Raw genomic sequence first — 25,656 nt, 5'->3', positions numbered from 1 at the left:
TATCTAATATGTGTAAAAGTTGAAAACCACACCCTTATGATGGCTTCAGCTGCTATAAACTTCTTATGATAGATTATAACTAAAAGCTTTTTCTACACTTCAGGGTTTTCAATTGACTTCCATGTACTATGCACAGCATCATAAGGTCAGATTAGGACCTTCTCTATCATATATAAAGGAGCAACCTTTCCAGAATGTGTTTTCTTTTATGCATACACATCCATTCCTCCTAATGATTATTTATTGATTAATCTTAACTCACTTAGAGTTGTCTGTTTATGAATGACTGGGTGACATAAAATTGACTACTCTAGAATCAATTGTCATAATGAAAAACATTTAGCACAGTGAGCTCATTGGCAGGGATGGTATAGGCAGAGATCAGAATGCAGAATGAGCAGAAAATGAAGCCTGAATCAACCTCTATAGAAAAATATCTGAGTTACCTAAGTGCTTTTATTCTCTCTGTGTCTTTCTCTGCTCTGTCTCTCCTTCTCTCTCATTCTCTGTGTGTATCTCTTTGCCTTTGCCTCTCTGTCTCTTTCTCTCTACTATTTTAATCTTTGAGGATTTAGTACACTTGGTCATACCATAGTCATATGACCTCCAATTTTGTGCTTCCAGACATCACTATCAAAAATATGTGTGCAATTTGAACTTACAGAAGAAAACTGAACTGGAGTTTGTGGGTTTATGATATTGTATTAGCTGCTAATCTATGTAACCATTACACAAAGCCTTTTATGTAATCAAAGACTGTTCATTTCCCAGCTGCCCAGACATGAATAATCACATAAAAACTATATAAATTACAACACTGTTTGTCCAATGGCTCAGGATTATTTCTGGTTAGCTCTTACATCTTAAATTAACCTATTTTTTATTAACCTATGAATCACCATAAAGCTGTGGCCTGTCAGTAAAGTTGCAGCATCTTTCTCATTTGGCAGCTACTTGGTGTCTGTCTGACTCCACATTCTTTCTCCCTGCAATTAGTTTAGTCTTCCCACGTATCTATATTCTGTCTTGCTATAGGCCAAAACAGCTTATTTATTAACCAATTATAATAAAACATATTCAGAGCACACAGAGGAGAATCCCACATCACTTTTCAGTTCCATTGTCAATATTTATTTGTTTTCTAATACACTTATTAACAGGTAGGACTTATGTAATTGGTTCTGACAGTAATCTGATATCAATTCCATAAATTAAAACTAAAATAATAAAATTCTTAATATAGTATGATCTATGTATTGTAGGCACCTATTCATTTCACACACAAAAAAAAATGTCAAGGCCTTTACAGAAGTCATGTAAAATCCTTAGAATATCATGGTACTGGCTGATGATGGCATTTTCCCTTAGACCTAATTTTCAAAACTTTTTCCTTTAAATTCAGTCCATTTGATATCCTACATCCATGAAATGTTTCACATCCATTGTCTTTTCTAGTTTATCTGGATTTCAAAAGTCATGAACTACCTAATGCTTTCCAGTCATCTTTGGCATGTGCTGTGAGATAATGCTCTTGTTCCCTGTAAAGATTTGTCAATTGTATTGGTTTAATACAATGTTGATGGTCAAGCAGCCAGGAAGGAAGTATAGATTGGGCAATCATACTTCAAATATTCTGAGAAAAGGGAAAGGCTCAGTCTGCAGTCTCCAGCCATAAACAGAGGAGCCAAGATGAGAATGCCCCACTGATAAAAGTTACCAAGCTGTGTGGCTAACATAGATGAGAACTATGGGTTAATTTAAGTTGTAGAGCTAGTTAGTAATAAGGCTGAGCTCACAGGCCAAACAGTTTATAATTAATATAAGCCTCTGTGTATTTCTTTGTGACTAAATGGCTGCAGAACCAGGCAGGACAGAAACTTCTGTCTATAGGAAAGCAAAACAAAAGTTAACTACTGAGTTGGATTCTACATCTGTCTTGTCATATAACTTCATTCCTAACAATGAATTTGCATTGAAGGTTTATTTTCCAAATGAATCCACTGTCAAAAATTACATTTAGTGTGAGTTTAACAGATTTGTATGAATCACTAAGTGTGGTGGGCTATTTGCTAAAAAAATAAATAAATAAATAAATAAATAAATAAATAAGAAAAATGCAGGGAGAAATTCTTCAAGTGAAAGACTGAATAAATTAGAATATACAGTATCTAACATGAATACATTCCTTGGTATATATTGCTCAAGCAAATTAAAAGTGATTAATAAATACAGAAAGATAGTACACAATGTCCTCTAGGTCAGAATTAAGGGAGGTTGCTATGCCCCGTGTAACTACAAGTTACTTATATGAGTTCATGAACTATCTCTTTATAAAACATCCACTCTTTTGGTTTGTTTTCTGACTATGGTACTGACTTTGATTTGTAGTACCCAAATAGAAAAAGGTGAAAATTGTTCTTTATTCTTCAATGCCTCTTCTCTATCATCTCTAAGCATATGATCATGTGACTACTCCTATCTCTTTCAAGGGATGTTGAAATGGTGGCTTCCCAGTGATAGAGTCGTATAATAGCTCCTTATATGTAATGATGCTATGGGAGAATACTTACCTTTGTTGGGCTTTATTCATGCTAGAGGGTGGACATGTCTTACTTGGATGTGGCAACTTTTCTCACTACTCTATTAAAGCCTTAGCCTCTGCACTTGTGAGAATGTGTAGAAACAGTATAGTCAACATAAAAAAGAGAGGTGACATTATAGAAGAACAGGAAAGAAATTACAAAAAACGTGGGCAGATTATATGGCATAATATCTTCAAAATGTCATTGCTTTTATAGTGAAAGAACATATCACCTTTCATGCAACCCTTATCTCCCTGGAAGATAAAACATTTGTATCTGTTTAACATCATTGAAGAACAGCAAGAATCTCAAAGAAAATTGTTGAAATTGCTGGAGCATGATAGAACAATTCCATGATATACTGTCTTGAGTAGTGATGCTATTATGGTATCAACATTAAACAATATAGAAAAACTGCAGATGAGAATGAGTCCAATTGATTCAAGCACATTTTCAAAAGAAAAAAAAAAACCTTGCAGTCATGTTTAGTCAATGCTCTTTTTAACTCACAACAAGAAATCAGAAATTGAGCAAGGATGACACATAGGTTAATAAAAATCCAGCAAAGTGCTTTGGCCTTAAGAGTAGATTGTGGTGACTTTATACCATACAGACTGTGCATACATAATTCATAAAATTAAGTGCCTGTCCTCTATCAGTTATTCTGAGCTGCCATTGATAAAATGCTACATCTCACATGGGCTTGTGAATTCTGTATCAAAAATAAAAACAAGTTCTTTAAACCTATGAAGATCCTGGAAACAATAATTTCTTGATCTCATATACTCTTCAAAAATGTCCTCAGCTATAAGGCAAATAACTAGAAGTAAGTCATGTGGATTCAACTGATTAGAAAGTAAAATAGAAAAGGTACTTTAAGCCTGAGTTCAAAAACACAAAAAGGAAATGGTTGTGACTACACATATTTAACCATATAGAAATCCAGCACTTCATCAAAATACAAGATGTGCTATAGATAAAAAATATTGAGATAAAAAGGATGGGAGATGATGTGTAATCCATAATAGCCTTCTACAATTGGTGAGCACAATTCTATTCTCCATATAGCTACCACAAATGCTGGTCATGCACACAGGGACTGATTTCTTATTTCCCTAGAAACTTGCATCTAGTGTATATTCTCTGCTTACATAAATTCAACATTTAAAATGTACCTCAGCTAACATTTATTCAATCAACTTCTCTCTTCTTCATTGTTTCCTCTTCTGGTTCACTTAGCATTTTGTTTATACTTTCTTTACCTGTATAAGCTACCACATTAGAGTGAATATTCTTGCTTCTGTTTCATCTTTGAATCATAAACTGCTTCTCATAGACTTAATTTTAAACATTCTCCTGCACATACTTTCTAAAGATTCTTTGTGCCTCATTCACAAGATGTAGAACTTGGAAAATAACAAAGGTTCAGCTGTTCCTGAACAATTGCAGATTATAAAATTTAAGACAGAGTTTGAAATGTTTGTTGTAAATACATTTATGTATAGTAAATAGATTTGCAATATTTTATTACTATCATTTACTATGAGGATTAGAAAAAAATTGTTTTATTGAAAGTAGAGAGTTTTTTAGAGATTGGGGGACCAGCACCTGGTAGATCCTAGGCTTTTTGCTCATGTTATGACTCTGTAATTAATAAAATCGCGTATAACCAGGGCACAATGAACCAGTTTCACAGCATTTGTGAACATCTGAAAAAAAAATTATGTCTACCTACTAGCAAATGAAATTTCTGAAAAATGTAAATAATTGTTTCAATCTAACTTAGGAACAATAACTTCATAATGGCAAAATAACCATTATTCTTAGCATAATATTTGGTGGAGATAGAGTGGTGGGGAGCAAAGCATGCAGTAAGAACAAGCAATAATGTGACGTAAAGATGGAGAAACTCTTCTCTGAAGACATTGAATACATCAGCTAATAACAGCAGCTGCAGCAGAGATGATGTCAGTCACACATTCATCATAATTCCCATTCTTTCACTGCTTTTTTTTTTTTTTTAGAAAAAGTCTTGCTACATAGTTTAGGCCAGCCCCTAACTACAGCAGCAACCTATGCATACCAGGATTGACTTTCTTATCTTTTTTCCTGCTCTACCCCCTATGAGCAATAAACTGTCTTTCCCAGTGTTGCAGGGTACAATACAGTACCAGAGAATGACTTTTCTAAGACCAATTTACAAGTTAGTGACAGTTATCTGCATTAGAATTTGCTTTGAAAGTCACTTTGTTATTCTTTAGATGTAACCATTTGCACTCCATCTGAACTCACTCAAGAGTTTCTCCAGGACATAACCAATCTCTACTAGCTAGGAATATTAATTCTCTGAGAAAGTTGATGAAGCATTTATTCTACATGGTGACTTAGGACCATTTGAACCATTGGTTATCTTAGATGACTTTTAAAAGTTGAGTCATCCTTTCAGATAACTAAATGGTACATTAACAATATTTATACAAATTTTACTAAATAAACCATTACTTTGTTATTTCTAGGAGGAGGGAAAAGAACATTAGCAAAAACATGCCTTTTTTTTCCCCTTTCTTTCATTATTTATTTGCTTTCGTTCATCTCCTACCTAAATTGCTTGCCATATTGAGTTGCAATGATGTTAGGTAACAACATTTCTTTATTACCTGGGAACTAAACAATGTTCTTTACCCTTGAAGATATTTAGTATTCTGAACATCAGCCAGTGCTGACTGTCAATGCCAACTTCTAAGCTCAGTTCCTTTATTGCCCTGCTTAGCACTTGATTTCTCTGCTTGCAGCTCAGTGCCCAGCATTTGTTTCTTTCTTTTAATAGCTGTGTGAATTACATATGCATACCATGGGACCTGTTAGCAACAGATCTATTTTGTAAGAACAATGGCATAAATAAATTCACTTTGAGCTTTATAGCCCACTCAATGTGTGGGCTTTGTATTGATGCATGAAGAAAAAGCCCCAAACAGACATGCCTTTTGAATTTGATGTCAAGAGAGGTGAAGACTGGCTGGGTGGGTGTCATGGAGTAGGTGGAGAGAGACAGGAATTGAGAAAAGAGAGTTTTTCAAATACAGGATTTAGAAACGATTATAAACTGTGGCAATTTTACAATATTGGGCTAAATGAAAGGTATGGGTGAGGCTTTACAGGCAGTGAGATACGGGGAAGATGAGCATCCAGAAAATATAGACTGCTTCTAAGGCTAAGAGAGAGAGAACAAAGACAAAGACTATACAGTCAGATATTCCTCCTTATTTAGTTAGGGGAAGATCGATGTATTGCAAACAGCAGAGATATTTACAATAAGGAAATCAATAACTTTAGCGAGTGGGGATTTAAGTACACAGTGTAACAAAGTTTAGTAATTTCCAGAAAGAATCATCGCCTCAGAGAGGCAGATCATTTGGTTGGACTTGTGCTTTACATACAAATATCATTTAACTGTTATTGTACGATGAGCTGAGCCTTGGAAGCTCAGCATCATTTATCATATAATGGAGTGTCTCTCTACACTACATGATTATTTTTAAGGGATTTTTTGGATGGGCAATGACATGCAGAAGTATATTTCTGAGAGAAATGATTAATGTAGATATTTCTTTTTGGTCTACAGTTCTTTTATCTAAAACCCCCTGAAAATTTATGTTAAGGATAGTCTTTACTGAATTTTAAAAATAACATTATATAGTTAGAATAAAGCACAGCATCATTTTTGTATAATATTACACATATTTGGTCTTAGTTCATAGAAGTCTCCTATTTTTTTCCATTTTCCATTAAAAGTAAGCTTTGGAGGTATTCTGAACAAAAGACAATCGTTGTATACTTATAAAATGAATACTATATTCCCTTGTGGGTATTTAGTATATACGCACATTTATACTCACATACACCATAGTAGCCTTAAAACCTAATTTATATAGATTTAAATTATCTTCTCAATTACAAGCACACTCTAACTTCTTATATACTTTCAAGGAACAATTTGCCAAATAATTTTTCATAAGAGGTATGATACTCTATTTGGGTAGCATTAATAACAACATCTTGAATTTTACAGGAAAATGGATGGAGCTAGAAAACATTATTTTGAGTGAGGAAACTGAGACACAGAAAGACAATTGTCATATGTATTTACTCATAGGTGGTTTTTAAACATAAAGCAATGAAACCAGCCTACAAATCACAATCTCAGAGAAGTTAGACAACAATGAGGACACTACGAGGGAATTACATAGATCTAATCTACATGGGAAGTAGAAAAAGACAAGATCTCCTGAGTAAATTGGGAGCATGAGGACATTGGGGGAGGCTTGAAGGGGGAGGAGAGAGGCAGGGAGGAGAGCAGAGAAAAATGTAGAGCTCAATTAAAATCAATTAAAAATGTAAAAAATACAAAGTTAGTAAAGATTTTCATAATCTGGTTACTACTCTTTACTTACATTTCAATTTTTACTGTGACTTTATGACTTAATTGCTATAACTTTTATGAGTATTACAGTAACAAAATTATTAAGAAACATTTTAATAAAGTATTATTTGAAATAGTTTTAAACTCACTTAACATGGAGAGAAAATAGACTTTTATCATGTGCCCACTACTGCTAAGAATATGTGACCTCTGCAGCAATCATAATTTCTATTCAGAATGTGAGTTTTATATATTTGCCCAATATTTATTGACACATAATTATCACTCTGTCTATAAAATATGTTCAGGTTCGCTAAGTGTGCATTTCAAGTCCTTTACAAATGTGTGAAGAAATTACAATCTCATTTGTTTTTCTGTTGCTATGATGAAACACTGACCAACAGCTACTCGGTGAAGAAAAGGGTTTATTTGAGTTATAGTATTAAAATAAGCATCAAAGGAAACAAAGCCAGACCTGAATGCAGGAAAAAAGTAGAGTATAAATATTAGTAGTTTTCTGAAAAGAAAAAGTGTAATTACAAAATGTTTGTCTTTTTCTCTTCCAAAGGCAAGTTTTCCCTATTTTGGGGTCCTTCCAAGGCTTTGCTTTTGCTTTGACTTTCCTTTTATAATATAATTTACTTTTTAAGTATGTTTTTGTTTGTTTGCTTGCTTATTCTCATTGGTGTTCTCTGAGATTCCTGGATCTTTGTTTAGTTTTAGACATTAATTGGGAAAAACTCTTAGCTCTTCCATGAAATATATCTTCTGTTCCATTTTATTTTACCTCCTCACAGAATGCCTATTCTGATTATATTGCTTATTTTGTAGCTATCTCATAGTCCTTACAAATTCTTCATTTCCCTTTTGCTTGGATTTTTAAATATATATTTTATTTTCTTAATCATAGACAGCCTATCAATAAACTTATCAAATGTATGATTCATGTAAATTATAGTGATTTCAATATGTTGCATTTTAAAAATATTCCTTCTTAGATTTTCTAGTTCAATTCTTACATCAGCCATTCTTATGCCTAATTATTTTCTGCTTTAGAACTTTTATCATGGAGTAGCATTACTTTATAACTTCTGGTCCAACGGCTTCAACATTCTTGTCGTATCTGAACCTAGTTCTAAAGCATTTTGTGCCTCTTTAAATTGTGTTGATACCATTCTAGTTTACTAAAAACTCACAGTTTTTGTAGGAAGACAGAATATACTGGTAAATAAGCCATGATAAATAGCCTGAATAAAATATTAATAATAGGTGGAGTTAGTAACTAGGTGTATGACTGTGTTACCAGAGAATTTGGTGCTCTCTTGTGTATCCTTAGTTTCATTAATAAAATATGTTTGATGAATAGATTCTGAAGGAAGCTTTGGACAAGTTTGTTAGAATTTGAGATATTTGTAAATCTCAGTAGCTGCTGAAATGAAGAAGATAGTGACACTGAAGATAAAATGTTATGTCTTTTTTTTAAGAGGTGGGTTCTAGCAAAATACTTCACCAGAGAAGGGATTTCTGAAAAGATAAGTACCTTAAATCATTTAGAGATACTTATTCTCGCATCTACTTAGCATGTCTTTAGGTGAATCAGCTATTTGAGCAGCAATCTCCTGGCTAAGTGATTAGCATTCACAGTTAGCTAAGCTCTTAAAGAAGGAGGAAATAATGTACATATTAATCTTTGAAGCAGATTGGAATGTCATGTCTCTTCACAAGGACAGATGTAGATCCCATTCTATCGACCAGGAAGAAGTAACTTTCTGCTTATGAACCTCAGCAAAGACCTGATAACCCACCATTTTCCTGTGATAATTTTAATCTTAGGTGGGTGGTTGTGATACTTTCCTTTCACCACGAAGATAAAGTGCAAATATATATAATGATTATATATCTGCCTGATCTGGTGACCTAGCATCTGGGTCTTAGTTTTGGTCACTCTAGTAACTTTGTAACTGCTCCCTCATTTCTCCCTCCCCATTTAGATGACACAGAAAACCTATATAGCTCTGAAACTTGGTATGTCCCTTCCATCACATGAAAAGGCTTAGTTAACTAAAGTTAGAGATTTTCTTTCTTTCAAATGGACTACATTGTAGCTAAATATTCCATTGCCTTCAGTGCTAACCCCTAGAGCAGTTTCCATTGAGGAAATACTTAGATGACAGTGTGCTGACATGTTCTTTTCCTTATCCTACTTCACTCCTGGTGGAAGAATTCTCTCACTTCTTCTGTGAAAATTCAAGAAATCTAAGGAAGTAAACCTCACACAGTATAGAAGCTTCCACAGCTATGAATTCTGCTCATATTTACTGATAAGACTTGTCTACTTGGAATCCTCAGGGCAAGCAGGCTGGTGGGAGTTCCTTTGTTTCACTGGCCTGCCTACACCAAGCAAGGTAGGCACTTTGTTTACGAACTACCCAACCAGCATGGATATCTGATCTCGGCACCAGGAGAGACATCATTGGGGTGAGTTTGTGACCCACGGCAGCAGCCCGGGACAGGGATTTCAGAAGTTCCTCATCCCCTCCCCCCCATACTTCCTGAGCTCCCTGCAGGGACTCTACTCCCCGCATACTGTCTCTCTCTTCCTATCCCACCCAGCTTACATACAGAACTCTCCTCCCTTCTGCACCCTTCCTTTTTCAGGCACATAACACCACCCAGCTCAGCCTGTCTGGGTGCTGGGGGCGAATCCTCAGGGCAAGCAGGAGGGCAGGAGTCCCTTTGTCACTCTGGCCTGCCTGCACCAAGCAGGATAGGCGCTTTGTTTATGAACTACCCAACCAGCACAGAGAGCTAATCTTGGCACCAGGAGAGCCATCATTGGGCACAGAGATCTGATATTGGTACCAGGAGAGACATCACTGGAGCACCAGGAGAGCCATCTTGGGGAGTGCCATCACAGGGAAGGTACAACAGTAGGCAAGGAGACCTGATCCTATAAAAGAAGATCCATAGGAGAGCATTCGGAGGAAGAGATGGGCAGGCGCCAATGCAAGAATTCACCCAACAATCTGAAAAACAATATGAAACCACCAGAACCCAGCGACCTCACAACAGGAGGAAATGAACACCTTAATCATGAAGAAGTAGACAAAAATTGACTTTATGAAAGTGATTGATGCCCTTAAACAGCATGTAAAAAACGCCCTTATAGAAATGGATGAGAAGTATAACAGAAAGTTTGAAGAATTGAGTAAATCAGTGAATGATACCTTAAGAAACCAAGGAAAAACAATCAAACAGATAATGGAAACAGTTCAAGACTTGAAAACTGAAATGGAGACAAAGAAGAAAACACAAACAGAAGGCCAGCTGGACATGGAAAATCTAGGTAAACAAATAGAGACTACAGAAACAAGCATAAGCAACAGAATAAAAGAGATAGAATAAAGAATCTCAGATTCTGAAGATACCATAGAGAAAAAACACGCTGATCAAAGAAAACAGCAAGGCCAACAAACTCTCATCACAAAACATTCAGGAAATATGGGACACAATAAAAAGACCAAACCTGAAAATAATAGGAGTAGAAGAAGGAGAAGAAGCACAGCTCAACGGTCCAGAAAATATATTTAATAAAATTATAGAAGAAAACTTTCCCAACCTAAAGAAAGATATACCTATGAAGGTTCAAGAAGCATACAGAACCCTCACCATATAATAATCAAAACACAAAGCATACAGAATAAAGAAAGAATATTAAGAGCTGCAAAGGAAAAAGGCCAAGTTACTTATAAAGGTAAACCAATCAGACTTACACCTGACTTCTCTATGGAAACCATGAAAGCCAGAAGATCCTAGATAGATGTACTGCAGAAACTAAGAGACCATGGATGCAAGCCCAGACTACTATACCCAGCCAAGCTTTCGTTTACTATAAATGGAGAAAACAAAATTTTCCAGGATAAAAACAAATTTAAACAATACGTAGCCACAAATCCAGCCTTACAGAAAGTAATAGAAGGAAAATCACAAACCAAGGAGTCCAACAATGACCACAATAACTCAGACATCTAATGAACCTTCACCAGCACAAAATCTACTACTCAAAAAGTGACCAGAGTTAACAACCACTGGTCATTAATATCACTTAATGTCAATGGACTCAACTCACCTATAAAAAGGCACAGACTAAGAGATTGGATATGAAAACAGGACCCAACATTCTGCTGTTTACAAGAAACACACCTCAACCACAAAGACAGGCACCTACTCAGAGTAAAGGGTTGGGATAAGGCTTATCAAGCAAATGGACCTAAGAAACAAGCAGGTGTGGCCATACTAATTTCTAACAAAGTTGACTTCAAACTTAAATCAATCAGAAGAGATGGAGAGGGACATTTTCTACTCATAACAAAACAATTCATCAGGATGAAGTCTCAATCCTGAATATCTACGCCCCTAATATAAAAGCACCCACGTACATAAAAGAAACATTGCTAAAACTCAAGGCAGCCATCAAACAGCACACATTAATAGTAGGAGACTTTAACACTCCTCTCTCACCAATGGACAGGTCAATTAGACAGAAACCTAACAGAGAAATAAGAGAATTAAAGGAGGTAATGAATCAAATGGACTTAACAGACATCTATAGAATATTCCACCCAAATAGGAAAGAATATACCTTCTTCTCTGCAGCTCATGGAACCTTCTTGAAAATTGACCACATACTCGGGAACAAAGCAGACATCCACAGTTACAAAAAAATATTAGTAACCACCTGTATCTTATCAGATCACCATGGATTAAAGCTGGAATTCCACAACAATGCTAACCCCAGAAAGCCTACAAACTCATGGAAACTGAACAGTCAACTACTGAACCACACCTGGATTAAGGAAGAAATAAAGAAAGAAATTAAAGTCTTCCTTGAATTCAATGAAAATAAAGAAACAACATACTCAAACCTATGGGACACTATGAAAGCAGTCCTGAGAGGAAAGTTCATAGCACTAAGTGCCCACTTAAAGAAAACAGAGAAAGCACACATTGGAGACTTAACAGCCCACCTGAAACCTCTAGAAAAAAAAAGAAGCAGACTCACCTAGGAGGAGTAGAAGACTGGAAATAATCAAACTGAGGGCTGAAATCAACAAAATAGAAACACAGAAAACAATCCAAAGAATCAATGAAACAAAAAGCTGGTTCCTGGAGAAAATCAACAAGATTGATAAACTCCTATCCAAACTAATCAAACGGCAGAGAGAGAATTTGCAAATTAATAAGATCAGAAATGAAAACGGGGACATAACCACAGACACAGAGGAAATTCAGAGAATCATTAGATCTTACTACAAAAGCCTGTATGCCACAAAACTGGAAAATGTAAAAGAAATGGACACTTTTTTAGATAAATACCATATACCAAAGTTAAACCAGGACCAGTTGAACAATTTAAATAGACCTGTTAGTCACAAAGAATTAGAAGCTGTTATCAAAAACCTCACTTCCAAAAACAGTCCAGGGCCAGATGGTTTCAATGCGGAATTCTACCAGAACTTCCAAGAAGACCTAATACCTATACTGCTTAAAGTATTTCACAATATAGAAACAGAAGAGTCATTGCCAAATTCCTTTTATGAAGCTACAGTAACTCTGATACCAAAACCACACAAAGATTCAACCAAGAAAGAGAATTACAGGCCAATCTCTCTCATGAACATCAACACAAAAATCCTCAACAAAATACTGGCAAACTGAATCCAAGAACACATTAGAAAAATTATCCATTATGATCAAGTAGGCTTCATCCCAGAGATGCAGGGCTGGTTCAACATACGCAAATATATCAATGTAACCCATCATATAAATAAACTGAAAGAAAAAACCATATGATCGTTTCATTAGATGCTGAAAAAGCATTTGACAAAATTCAACATCCCTTAATGATAAAAGTCTTGGAGAGATTAGGGATACAAGGGTCATACCTAAATATAATTAAAGCTATTTACAGCAAACCGACAGCTAACATCAAATTAAATGGAGAGAAACTTAAAGCCATCCCACTAAAATCAGGAACACGACAAGGCTGTCCACTCTCTCCATACCTCTTCAACATAGTGCTTGAAGTTTTAGCAATAGCAATAAGACAACATAGAGAGATAAAGGGGATTCGAATTGGAAAGGAAGAAGTTAAACTTGCGTTATTTGCAAATGATTTGATAGTGTACATAAGTGACCCCAAAAACTCCACCAAAGAACTCCTACAGCTGATAAACACCTTTAGTAATGTGGCAGGATACAAGATCAACTCCAAAAAATCAGTCGCCCTCTTATACACAAAGGATATGGAAGCAGAGAGGGAAATAAGAGAATCATCACCTTTCATGATAGCCACAAACAGCATAAAATATCTTGGGGTAACTCTAACCAAGGAAGTGAAAGATCTATTTGACAAGAACTTTAAGGCATTGAAGAAAGAAATTGAAGAGGATACCAGAAAATGGAAGAATCTCTCTTGCTCTTGGATTGGGAGGATCAACATAGTAAAAATGGCAATTCTACCAAAGGCAATTTATAGATTCAATGCTATCCCCATCAAGGTCCCATCAAAATTCTTCACAGATCTTGAGAGGACAATAATCAACTTTATATGGAAAAACAAAAAACCCAGGATAGCCAAAACAATCTTATACAGTAAAGGAACTTCTGGAGGCATTACCATCCCTGACTTCAAACTCTATTACAGAGCTACAGTAATGAAAACAGCGTGGTACTGGCATAAAAACAGAGAAGTCGACCAATGGAATCATATAGAAGACCCGGATTTTAACCCACAAACCTATGAACACCTCATTTTCGATAAAGGAGCTAAAAGTATACAATGGAAGAAAGAAAGCATCTTCAACAAATGGTGCTGGCACAACTGGATGTCAATCTGTAGAAGAATGAAAATAGACCCATATCTATCACCATGCACAAAACTCAAGTCCAAATGGATCAAAGACCTCAATGTCAATCTGAACACAGTGAACCTGATAGAAGAGAAAATGGAAAGTACCCTACAACACATGGGCACAGGAGATTGCTTCCTATGTATAACCCCAGCAGCACAGACATTAAGGGCAACATTGAATAAATGGGACCTCCTGAATCTGAGAAGCTTCTGTAAAGCAAAGGACACTGTCACTAAGACAAAAAGGCACCCTACTGACTGGGAGAAGATCTTCACCAACCCCGCAACAGACAAATGTCTGATCTCCAAAATATATAAAGAACTCAAGAAACTAGACGTTAAAATTAAAAAATGGGGCACTGAAATGAACAGAGAATTCTCAACAGAAGAAGTTAAAATGGCCAAAAGATACTTAAGGTCATGCTCAACCTCCTTAGTGATCAGAGAGATGCAAATCAAAACAACTTTGAGATATCATCTTATACCTGTCAGAATGGCTAAAATCAACAACACCAAGGATAGCCTTTGCTGGAGAGGTTGTGGAGAGAGGGGTACCCTCATCCATTGCTGGTGGGACTGCAAACTTGTGCAACCACTTTGGTAATCAGTGTGGCGGTTTCTCAGAAAAATTGGAATCAACCTACCCCTGGACCCAGCAATACCACTCTTGGGAATATACCAAAGAGATGCCCTATCATATAACAAAAGTATTTGTTCAACTATGTTCATAGCAGCATTGTTTGTAATAGCCAGAACCTGGAAGCAACCTAGATGTCCTTCAATGGAAGAATGGATGAAGAAAGTGTAGAATATATACACATTAGAGTACTACTCAGCGGTAAAAAACAATGACTTCTCGAATTTTGCATGCAAATGGATGGAAATGGAAAATACTATCCTGAGTGAGGTAACCCAGACCCAAAATGAAGATCATGGGATGTACTCACTCATAATTGGTTTCTAGCCATGGATAGGGGCCACTGAGTCTATAATTTGTGATCATAAAGAAGCTAAACAAGAGGGTAAACCCAAGGAAAAACATATAGTTATCCTCCTGGCTATGGGAAATAGACAAGATTGCTGGGCAAAAAATTGGAATCTTGGGGGTGGGGTGGGATGGGGGTAAGGGGAGATTGGGAGAAAAAAGTGTGAAGGAGAGGATGAGGGGAACTTGGAGAAACAGGATGATTGGGGATAAAGGAAGATTGGATAGGGGAGCAGGGAAACTCATATCTTAGTTAAGGGAGCCACCTAAGGGTTGGCAGGAGACTTGAACTTGGAGTGGCTACCAGATGCCCAGGGCAATGTCCCCAGTTAGTTAGTGCCTTGGGCACCTGAGGATAGGGAACCTGAAATGAACCTATCCTATAGCCATACTGATGAATATCTTGCATATCACCATAGAACCTTCATCTAGCCATGGATGGAGATAGAGACAGAGACCCACACTGGAGCACCGGACTAAGCTCCCAAGGTCCTAATGAGGAGTAGAAGGAGGGAGAACATGAGCAAGGAAGTCAGGACCACGAGGAGTGCACCCACCCACTGAGACAGTGGGGCCGATCTATTGTAAACTCACCAAGGCCAGCTGGACTGTGACTGAAAAAGCATGAGATAAAACCTGACTCTCTGAACATGGCGGACAATGAGAGCTGACGAGAGGCCAAGGACAATGGCACGGGGTTTTGATCCTACTTCATGTTCTGACTTTGTGGGAGCCTAGACAGTTTGGATGTTCACCTTCCTAGACCTGGATGGAGGGGGGAGGACCTTGGACTTTCCACAGGGCAGGGAACCCTGACTGCTCTTGGGACTGGAGAGGGAGAAGAGGAGTGGGGGGAGGGGGAGAGGGGCGGGAGGAGGGGGAGGGAAATGGGAGGCGGGGAGGAGGCGGAAAATTTTTTTTTTCAATAAAAAAAAAAAAAAGACTTGTCTACTTGGAACTTCCAGATTTTTGGTAGTCATGCAGGTTTTCCTATCCTTGTACTGCTAATTTCAAAGGTTTTTTTCTCTTGCCTCTCTTTTTTTGAAATCAGGTTGTAGATTACCTTGTTGTTTGTTCCTTGCCCTGTAAAGAGTACATTTTGCAAGCACCTTTTGATTTAATTTTGAAGATGGAAGATGCTTTTTAATAGGTACACCTAAAAAAAATTCTCAGTCAAACAGAATCTATGAAGTACAAGATGTTACAGATTTATTTTTTAAGGTAGAAAGAGTGCTACTCTATAAAATTATCAGAGTAAATTGAGACTGCAAGGGTACATGGACAGATTCAAACCATACTGGGGAAACTAAACCTAAGAATCCACCAGAAACATCAGACTAAGGAAAGACGGACAAAGGCATAAGCACCTTACTTGAAAGCAAAAGGGGGGGATTAACACACACACACACACACACACACACGCACACACACACAAAAGGATGCTTCCAACTAGCCTGCAATTGGATGTCTCCTATGTGCATCTGTCTTAGTTAGAGTTTCTATTGCTGTGAAGAGACACCACGACCACGGCAACTTTTATAAAGAAAACATTTATTAGAATATCTTACTTACAGTTTTATCAGTTTAGTCCCATATCACCATGGTAGGGAGCATGGCGGAATGTAGGCAGACAAGGTGCTGGAGAAAGAGCTGAGAGTGCTACATCTTGCAGGCAACAGGGAGGAATTGACTGACTGTCACACTGAATAAAGCTTGAGAAAAAGACCTCAAAACCTGCCCCCACAGTAACACAGTTCTTCCAACAAGACCATACCTCCTAATGGTGCCACTCTATTCAGAAGGCTGTTTTCTTTCAGTATCAAATTTGAGAGGGAGAGAATTCCTAACTCTCCCTTACGTCCCTGTTGACATGGCCACCACAGCTTCCATCTGCCTGTCTTCTATTCACCCATCTGTGTTGTTGAGAGAGGGCCCACTTGTTCTTCCTGGCCACCCGGCTAGCTTAACCCCAAGAGAAAAAGTCTGAGTTTTCTGTCCTACCAGATCCACCAGCCATTTAATCCCAAGAAATCACCCAGAGGTCTACATTAGTTATAAACGGATTAGCCTAGTAGCTCAGACATTTTATTAACTCTTATAATTTGTATTAGCCCATTTTTCTTGTCTATGCTAGCCATGGGCCTTGGTACCTTATTCAGCAAGGCAGTCACATCTTGCTTCTTCTGTGGCTGGGTCAGGACTGCATACTAGAACTTCCCTTTTCCCAGAATTTTCTTGTTCTCATTGACTGCTTCTACTTCTTTTCTGGTTATCCCACCTATACTTTTTGCCTGGTTACCGGCCAATCAACATTTATTTAAAATATAATTGATGGAATACAAACCATGGTCCCACAACACATCTGACCTGCTGTCCATCTGTAACCTAACTGGCCTTCTTTCTTCAAAACAATACTCACTTGTAGTTTGAGTTCAAGTCTAATTCCATCATACAGTGATGTGATTCTAGAGTGTAAGGTTTGACTTTCAATTGGTTTAGACTCCTTATAGTTTACTTATTTTTTGTTTTTATATAACTTTAAAAACAATATTTTATTAATTCCTTGAATATTTCCTATTATGTATTTTTATCATAGTCATCGCCCAATTCCTGCCAGATCCACTCTTACCTCTATATCCATATTCACTGAATTTTGATCTTTTTACTACTCTTCTTCTCCTCCCCCTTTCCTACTATCCCCTCCTTCCCCACATCCCCTTCTTTCCCTCCTCCTCTTCCTCTTCTTCTTTTTCTTCTTCTCATTCTTTTTATATTTAAATCCACTGTCCTAGCTAATTTCATATCAACTTGATACAAGAAAAGTTTTCTGAAAGGAGGGATCCTTAATTTTAAGAAATGCCTCCAAAATATCCAGTCTTAGGGAATTTTCTTAATTGGAGATTGACGGCGGAGAGCTCAGTCCATTGTGGGTGTTATTATCCATGGCCTGAGACCCTAAGTTCAATAAGCAGACTGAGCAAAGCATGAGATCAAGCTGTAATCAACATGCTACCATAGCCTCCACATCAGATTATTCTTTCAGATTCCAGCCATGCTTGAGTTTCTGTCCTGACTTCCTACAATGAAGCACTGTTATATGAAAATGTAAGGCAAATAAGAATTTTCCGTCCCAGCTTGTTTTTGGCCATGGTGTTTCATCACAGCATTAGAAATCCTACCTCTGGTCCCCCATTAAGTCATCATTTATTGTTCCATTATTCCTGGTAGTATGGACTGATCTAGAATGTTATAGACCTTCTAGAGGTTACCCCATTTAAGAAAACTTATGCTTCTTCTCCACAAAACTATCAAATTTTGATACCTACTCAGCTAGAAACAAACATTCATGGCAGCCCTCACCCCTCTATGATGGTATTTTATCTGCCTGAGCTTGCACAGGTCTTAGGCATACTGTCCCATTACCTGTGTGTTTTCCTCTATGATTATATTATTACAGGTATATGATGTATTCTGTTTGCTCTCACTGCCACCCTATCCTGTCCTTCCCCACAAGTAACATTCACTCTCTCCTCTTTAAAAGAACTTTAACACAGAGACTCCATTTAAACTTTTATCAGCATATCTTAAACTTTTTAAAATTCTCCTATAGCCTATTTAGCTTTTTCTATATATTCAGTTACCCATACAAACAGACAGGCAGACAGATTAATAAATGGATAGTGGATGAATAGATAGAAAAAAGATATATAAATGAGTAAAGGTAGTAGATAGACAATAGATATATTAATAAATGGATGGTAGATAGATAAATAGATATGTTTAATGTATTTCATGTCACCTGTTTGTAACATGTGAAATGAGAGTTATTATTAGTAATTAAGATTAAAATTAATTACACTGCGTTCACCTAATCTAATTTTTACCAAGAAAAGTAAAATTATCAGATAAATTTTTGAGCTTGAAGCCACTGTACCTTATAGATTTATTATTTTTTGATAAATCGTGGCATTTTTTAAAAAAATCACATTTTCACCCCTGTTCTAGCATACTGTGTACCTTATATTTCTGAAATAAGTTAATATTCTCAATCTTTGCCTATCTGACTCTCCAATATCAGTACATAATTTTCATGCACCTTAACTTTTCTGATAGTTTCTCTAAGTTTGATAAAATTTTTGCTTGTTCGGACGGAGTGATAACTTCAAAGTCTTTAGCATGTAGGACAGGAGAATGCTATAAGAGTATTTTCAATATGTTTATGCTATGTGCCCTGGAGCTATTATCATATAGCTCATTTACAAAATCTTTTCTCTGATTTCTGCTCACTCTTTTACTACTCAATGGGGACACTTTCCACCATTATTGAGACAATTATTGAATTCAATTCATATTGTCCTTTTGTCTTAAAAATGTTTCAATCTTCATTAATAAAAATAGATCAAGCATAAAATATAATCAAGAAATTGGTCATTTGATTCCTCTAGCTAGTTACATCAGGGACAACAGAATGAACATAGTATTTAGCATTAAAAATAGTCTGTTGACTGAGGTTTCTCTCCTGCCTGGTCCCAAAGAATCACACAGAGGTCTACATTAATTATAAACCAATTGACCTATTAGTTCAGGCTGCTTATTAACTCTTGTAACTTATATTAGCTCATAATTCTTATCTGTGTTAGCCACATGGTTTGGTACCTTTTTTAGCAAGGCAGTCACATCTTGCTTGCTCTGTGTTTGGCTTCCTCTGTGTCTGGGTGATGGCTGCAGACTGAAACCTCCCTCTTCCCGGAATTCTCGTTGCCCTGCCTCTACTTTTTGCTTGGTTGCCCCACCAATACTTCCTGCCTGGCTACTGGCCAAATAACATTTATTTAAAATACAAGTAACAGGGTACAGACCAATGTCCCACAGCAATAGTTCTTAACATTTGTCATTAGTGGGTATTTGTTTTTCATATATAATTAATAAGTAATGGCTAATTAGCTGGTATCAAAATCGTAAAGTCTTCCGCTAAGTATTTTCTATTTTTCATATGCCACATGAAAAGAAATTATTCAATTTCAGTTCTATACAGTCAAGCACCGATTCCTGAAATGAAACATGTCATTTTTGCTTGGCGTGGTGGTTCATGTCTGAGGTAGAGATGGCCCAAATCATAGAACTTGTTTTAGGCAGGGTGACATAGCAAGGCATTGTCTCAATAAAGAAAAACGAGCATTATCTTTAGAAAGTAAGGGTTGACTTTATTCAGGTGTCTCATGCCACTTATTCAATGGCATGCTTTTAAATATGGAATATTATGCTGATTTTTAAATATTAAAATCAGTGTTGAAAAACTTAAATTTAAGGCTCACATGGGTCTGCATCAGGTCCTCTGTATATGTGCTATGGCTTCCAGTATACTATTTTTTTTTTTTTTTTTTGGTTTTTCAAGACAGGGTTTTTCTGTGGTTTTGGAGCCTGTCCCCAGTATACTATTTTTATGGAATTTCTGAGTATGTGAATAAGTGGGTTTAGGATTCCCATGCCTTCTCTTGTGTTCTTTTCCTTGTTACGTTGTCCTGTCTAAATTTAAAATCTTATTATTTTATTTTGTTGCATTTTTAACCGAATGGATGAATGACTGAATGAATGAATGAATGAAAAGGGAAACAACTGAGTTATCACTTATACTTGCAGGGAGAGGGAAATTCCATCTTCTCTAACAGAGTGACATTGGGTAAATTGACCACTCTAGAATAGGTATCATGTTCAATAGTCGACTAACATAGAATACACTACTAGATTCTATAGTTTCTTTGTGCTCTTTTAGTTTTTATTTGGTTTACAGTTTGGTGTCTCTGTTTTCTTTTGGGGTGTGATTTCATTTTGTGTTCTGGGGAATGGGTTGTTGTTACATTGAGATTCTTAGGTGGATAGGGACAAAGACATGTTTTGAATAATTAAAAATATAGTTAAAACAGAAGGAAAAAGAAAGTAAAAAAACTTTAAAAATTTTTTCTGTTTATATAACAGATTAATGAGACTTTTTTTTTTTTCGATACAGGGTTTCTCCGTAGCTCTTTGGTTCCAAAAAAAAATCAGCTCAGTACCTTTTAAAACTTATAATCCATGAGTTACTTTTTTTAGAATTGTATTGACAATACACTGAATAAAAATAGTTGGATTCACATTTATGGTTATGAAGTGGTATTTTAGAAGCAGTTGATGAAATTATTAAATTTAATAAGTAATGGTCATGGTTTCTCCCCTATGTGTGGACAAGAAGTCAGAAGATCTCAAACCATCTCTGGAAGAAATACATAATAATAACTTTAGAGAAAGTCCTTTGGGGAAATTAACCAAAACAATAGCCATTGATTAAAGGCAAAAGTAAGGAAATCTATACTTAATGACAATAATTATTAAAAGTGCCTGATATCTTTATTTCATCAGCTTTTCAATAGTTCACAATGTAGAGAAATTTTATGTCATGGAAAATAATAAAGTAGGTTATTGCTATTATATATACAAAACACAGTATAAACCCAAATTTCTGCTTATATTTTCTTTCTTTCCACTTATGCAAAATAACTGACTAATTTAATAAAAACAAACAACACTCTATTCACTTAACTGTAATCGTGTAAGAACTCAAAGGTGCACACAATACCAGTAAGTAATAGGTTTTGGGTGATGACATAAATATTCATATATACCCTGTTCAATACATTAACACAAGTTCTGCACTGCAACTTAGAGATGGCATGGCTAACAAGTGACATTTTGGTATTTTACCTAAATTTATTTAAGTTATATGGTTACATGTGGTTAGGAGTGATGTGTTGTCAGCCTGAAATGCTAATTTGGTACTAGTATGGGTTTCTGCCTTACCATCTATACCAGCTGGTTTTGTGTCAACTTGAAGCACACTAGAGTAATCAGAAAGGAAGAAGCCTCAGTTGAGGAAATCTATCCATGATATGCTGCTCTAAGACATTTTCTCAATTAGCAATCAATAGGAGGGGAAGCCTTAGTGTATGGTGAGTGACCATCCTTGGGTGGCTGGTCCTAAACTCTATACTAAGTTAGCTGAGCAAGTCATATGAAGTAACCCAGTAAGTAGCACCCCCCATAGCCTCTGCATCAGCTCCTGTCTCCATGTTACTGTCATGTTTGAGTTGTTGTCCTGAACATCTTTGATGATAAACAACCATATAAAAGTGAAAAAGCATGGGATAAAACCGGACTCGCTGAACATGGCAGACAATGAGGGCTGCTGAGAAGTCAAAAACAATGGCACTGGGTTTTGATCCTACTGCACGTACTGGCTTCATGGGAGCCTAGGCTGTTTGGACGTTCACCTTACTAGACCTGGAAGGAGGTGTGAGATCCTTGGACTTCCCACAAGACAGGGAACCCTGACTGCTCTTCGGGCTGCTGGGGGAGGGGGAGTAGATTGGGGGAGGGGAAGGGAAATGGGAGGCGGTGGCAGGGAGGAGGCAGAAATTTTTAATAAATAAATAAATAAGTGTAAGCAGAATAAACCCTTTCCTCCCCAAATTGTTTTTTAAGAGCACTAGATAATACACTACCCAATACCATTGGATTTGCCTAAAATTTGTCCAGGAATATTGAAACACATCAACATTTTAGTATCATTTTGATAACTTTAGTTTATATATACATGGTGAAATAATTTCTACAGCTCTCATGTGTAGACTCAGTTTTATTTTTTTATTACAACAAAATATTTTAAATTAGAGTTTCTTCAAGGATTTTCACTAAAGGGTTGAAAATAGTCTCAAAGAAGGTATCCATCCCAATCAATGATTCTCAAAATGTGTTCGGTGAGACAATAAATTCACAGGATGCTAATAAAAGTTTTGTTATCAAATTAGTCTGAAAAATTCAGGTGTAAACTGTGTCAAATATATTCTTTATTGCAGAATTTCACAGAGAGTTTAAATGCTAATGCTCAGTGAATGTTTAAACAATATATAAATTGTACAGATGTTATTTCTCCGTGCAACTTATTGGATCAAAAATTACTGATGGATATTCTCCTAGAGAAGTGTTTTGTCAAGTACAGCTCAGAAAACAAACATATTGACACTGTGGCCTGTGAACTAATGAAATTCTCTTGTCCCCAACTTGAGTTTAATGTTACCAAGAGAGCTGATAAGTTTCCTCATTATACTTGTGCTGGTATATTTTCAACTCATCTCCTCACTAGACTTTCTTTAATATTCAGATTCTGGATTTTAAATTAGCCCTGTAGAGTCATATTGAACACACTCTAAACAGCCTCATTTTTCAAGAACCATGAGAGCACTAAAAGTTTGCCCTGTTTGTAAGTTAATGAGGTAGCCTGTCACAATGTCATGCATGTTGGGAAGCGACAGAAGATGTACAAGTAACAGCACAGCAAGCATTATCAAGTTCATGTTCACATAAGTTCCTTCTGACCCAAATCCCCGTAGCAAGCATGCACAGAAACCAAGTAGGTACTATGCTCACAGCACAGTTGAGACCCTAAACTTGGAAGTCCCTTCATTTTTGATACAGTTGTTGACATATCTGGGTAATGTTTGCCCTGTAAGGAAGTATTATCTTTATTATACTAGTCTAAAACAAATGTGTCCTCTTTTCTAAAAGACAAAACTATTTCTATCTTCTAAGACTACTTTTCAAACTTATAGCCTTGAACAAAGTCTATAACCAAAACAATTATCAATGCTCAATTATCAATGAAGATATATATAATATATATATACACACAAACATATATAAATAGTAGGCATTTAATGATTTTTGATGATTTCCCCCTCCTTTATTCCCTCCAGTTCCCCCAAACACTCCCAATATATGCCCCTCCCAACTTGTATACTCTTTTTTATTTAAAAAATATGTACATATGCCCTACTGTAACCAATTAGTATTATTCATAAGTATATGGGTTTGGGGTTCTCTACTGATTCATGGGCTACAAATAACAGGCCACAGATAGTCATTTTATCCAACAACATTTATTGACAATGCTTTTTATTTTTTCCTATGGATAATTAGTTATCTTTTCAAAAATCAGAAAGTAGTATTGTGTGAACTTACATATAGACCATCTAGTCTATTTCCTTGATCTACATTTCTGGTTTTGTTTTGTTTTCTTTAGTTTTGTTAATTACGTGCTGTTTCATTACTTCTGCAATGCTTAGAATTTGAAATCAGCATTGTCCTTTCTGCTGAGGCTTGCTTTGTTCATCAAGAGATAATATTCCATGATCTAGAAATTCACTTTTTATAGACAATCAGAAATATGTAACTGAGAAAAGGCCCAAAGTCAGACAATACTAAACACTTTAGGTTTAAACACCATTTCAGGTCAGAGTTTCTGTTAGGAAAGTTGTCATTGAACTTGGCTTACAAATAGCAAAAGTGTTGATTTAACCTCAAAAGAAAGCTATAAAAATTACAGTTGAACATGATTATCTAGATTCTTCAATCCAAGCACTGCTCATTTGCATAATACCTGGAGGAACTTCCTGGATTGACTGGTTTAGAAGTATTAGTAATCTCACATTAGAGCGTCTGGGCAATGAGACAAGAATTATTTTTGTAAGACAAGAAGGGTAGAAGTGTCAAATGCCTTAAGACCTTGTAGTCTGTACTGGTTCTTTGGGGCTGGGTGAAAAGTAAAGATGAATGTCACTCCCTAAGGTGTTACGAATATGGCTCTTATATTTCTATTTCATTTACTAGTCATGACAAAACTGAACAGACAATAAAATATCAGTTTAAACTACTTAAAGATCAACTGTGCCAGTCATAGTCACCATGCATGATAGCAATACTAAGAAGACAGAAGATAGTCTGACATAAGTAATGTACAGTCAATGACCTGAGGATTTCTGGTAGCACACAATAGAGAAAAGTGAGGAAAAGTCCACATTTGTATTGGATAAATCACAGTAATTAGTTCCCTTGTGGTAATATAGCTCAAATATCATTTCACAGAACATTACATTGATTTGTTTTGATGATGGCATCATGCTGATTTAGCAAGGTAGACAAGAGATAGCTTTCTGAAGGTGGCCTTGCTAAATGTACTCCACAGAGTATACATGAATAACCATGCAATGATTCTTTGGATAAATATAACAGAAGTCCCTCACCATAGGAATATCAATACACCCTATAAAACAAACAGTTAATTGCTTTATCTTGTTCTCTTACTACTAAAAGAAGTCCCAGACTAAGAACTCCAAACCTAAGGAGAGCAGATATCCCACTGAGAAGCAGTGTTCTGGCCAAACACAGATTGGTATAAGTACTAGCAGCATGAATATGATCAGATAAAAGAAAGGTCCTGGTATCATCTACATATTACTCAGGCCATAGGTTCCAACAAACTATATTATATTATGTATTTCAGTAATGAAAAAATGTATTAGATCTGTTTGAAATCCTCAGTAGGGCAAAACTTACACACACACACACACACACACACACACACAAAAAAAAAAAAAAATCTGGGTTTTGAAGCTAAGCCTATACAGAAAATAGCAGTTCTTCAGAAAAGAGCAACTGGCTATGGGTTCCAGTAGAAAATGAATATTTGAACTTACCTTATAATGAAAGACATGTGGAAAGAGCTGTGGTATGGTAATTTCTTCTGAGTTCAAATATACCATGATGGAGGGAAGTTCTTTAGGATTCTGTAACTTTTAAAGCCTGGATAAATTCATGAAAGAGTCATTAAGACACACACAGTCCTATAAGGGGGTTCATTAAGAGTCAGAAATTTCTAAATGGGGAA

Source organism: Chionomys nivalis, chromosome 3 (genome assembly GCF_950005125.1).
Source record: "Chionomys nivalis chromosome 3, mChiNiv1.1, whole genome shotgun sequence".
NCBI classification, from domain to species: Eukaryota; Metazoa; Chordata; class Mammalia; order Rodentia; family Cricetidae; genus Chionomys; species Chionomys nivalis.
Note: the sequence above shows the minus strand (reverse complement) of the source record.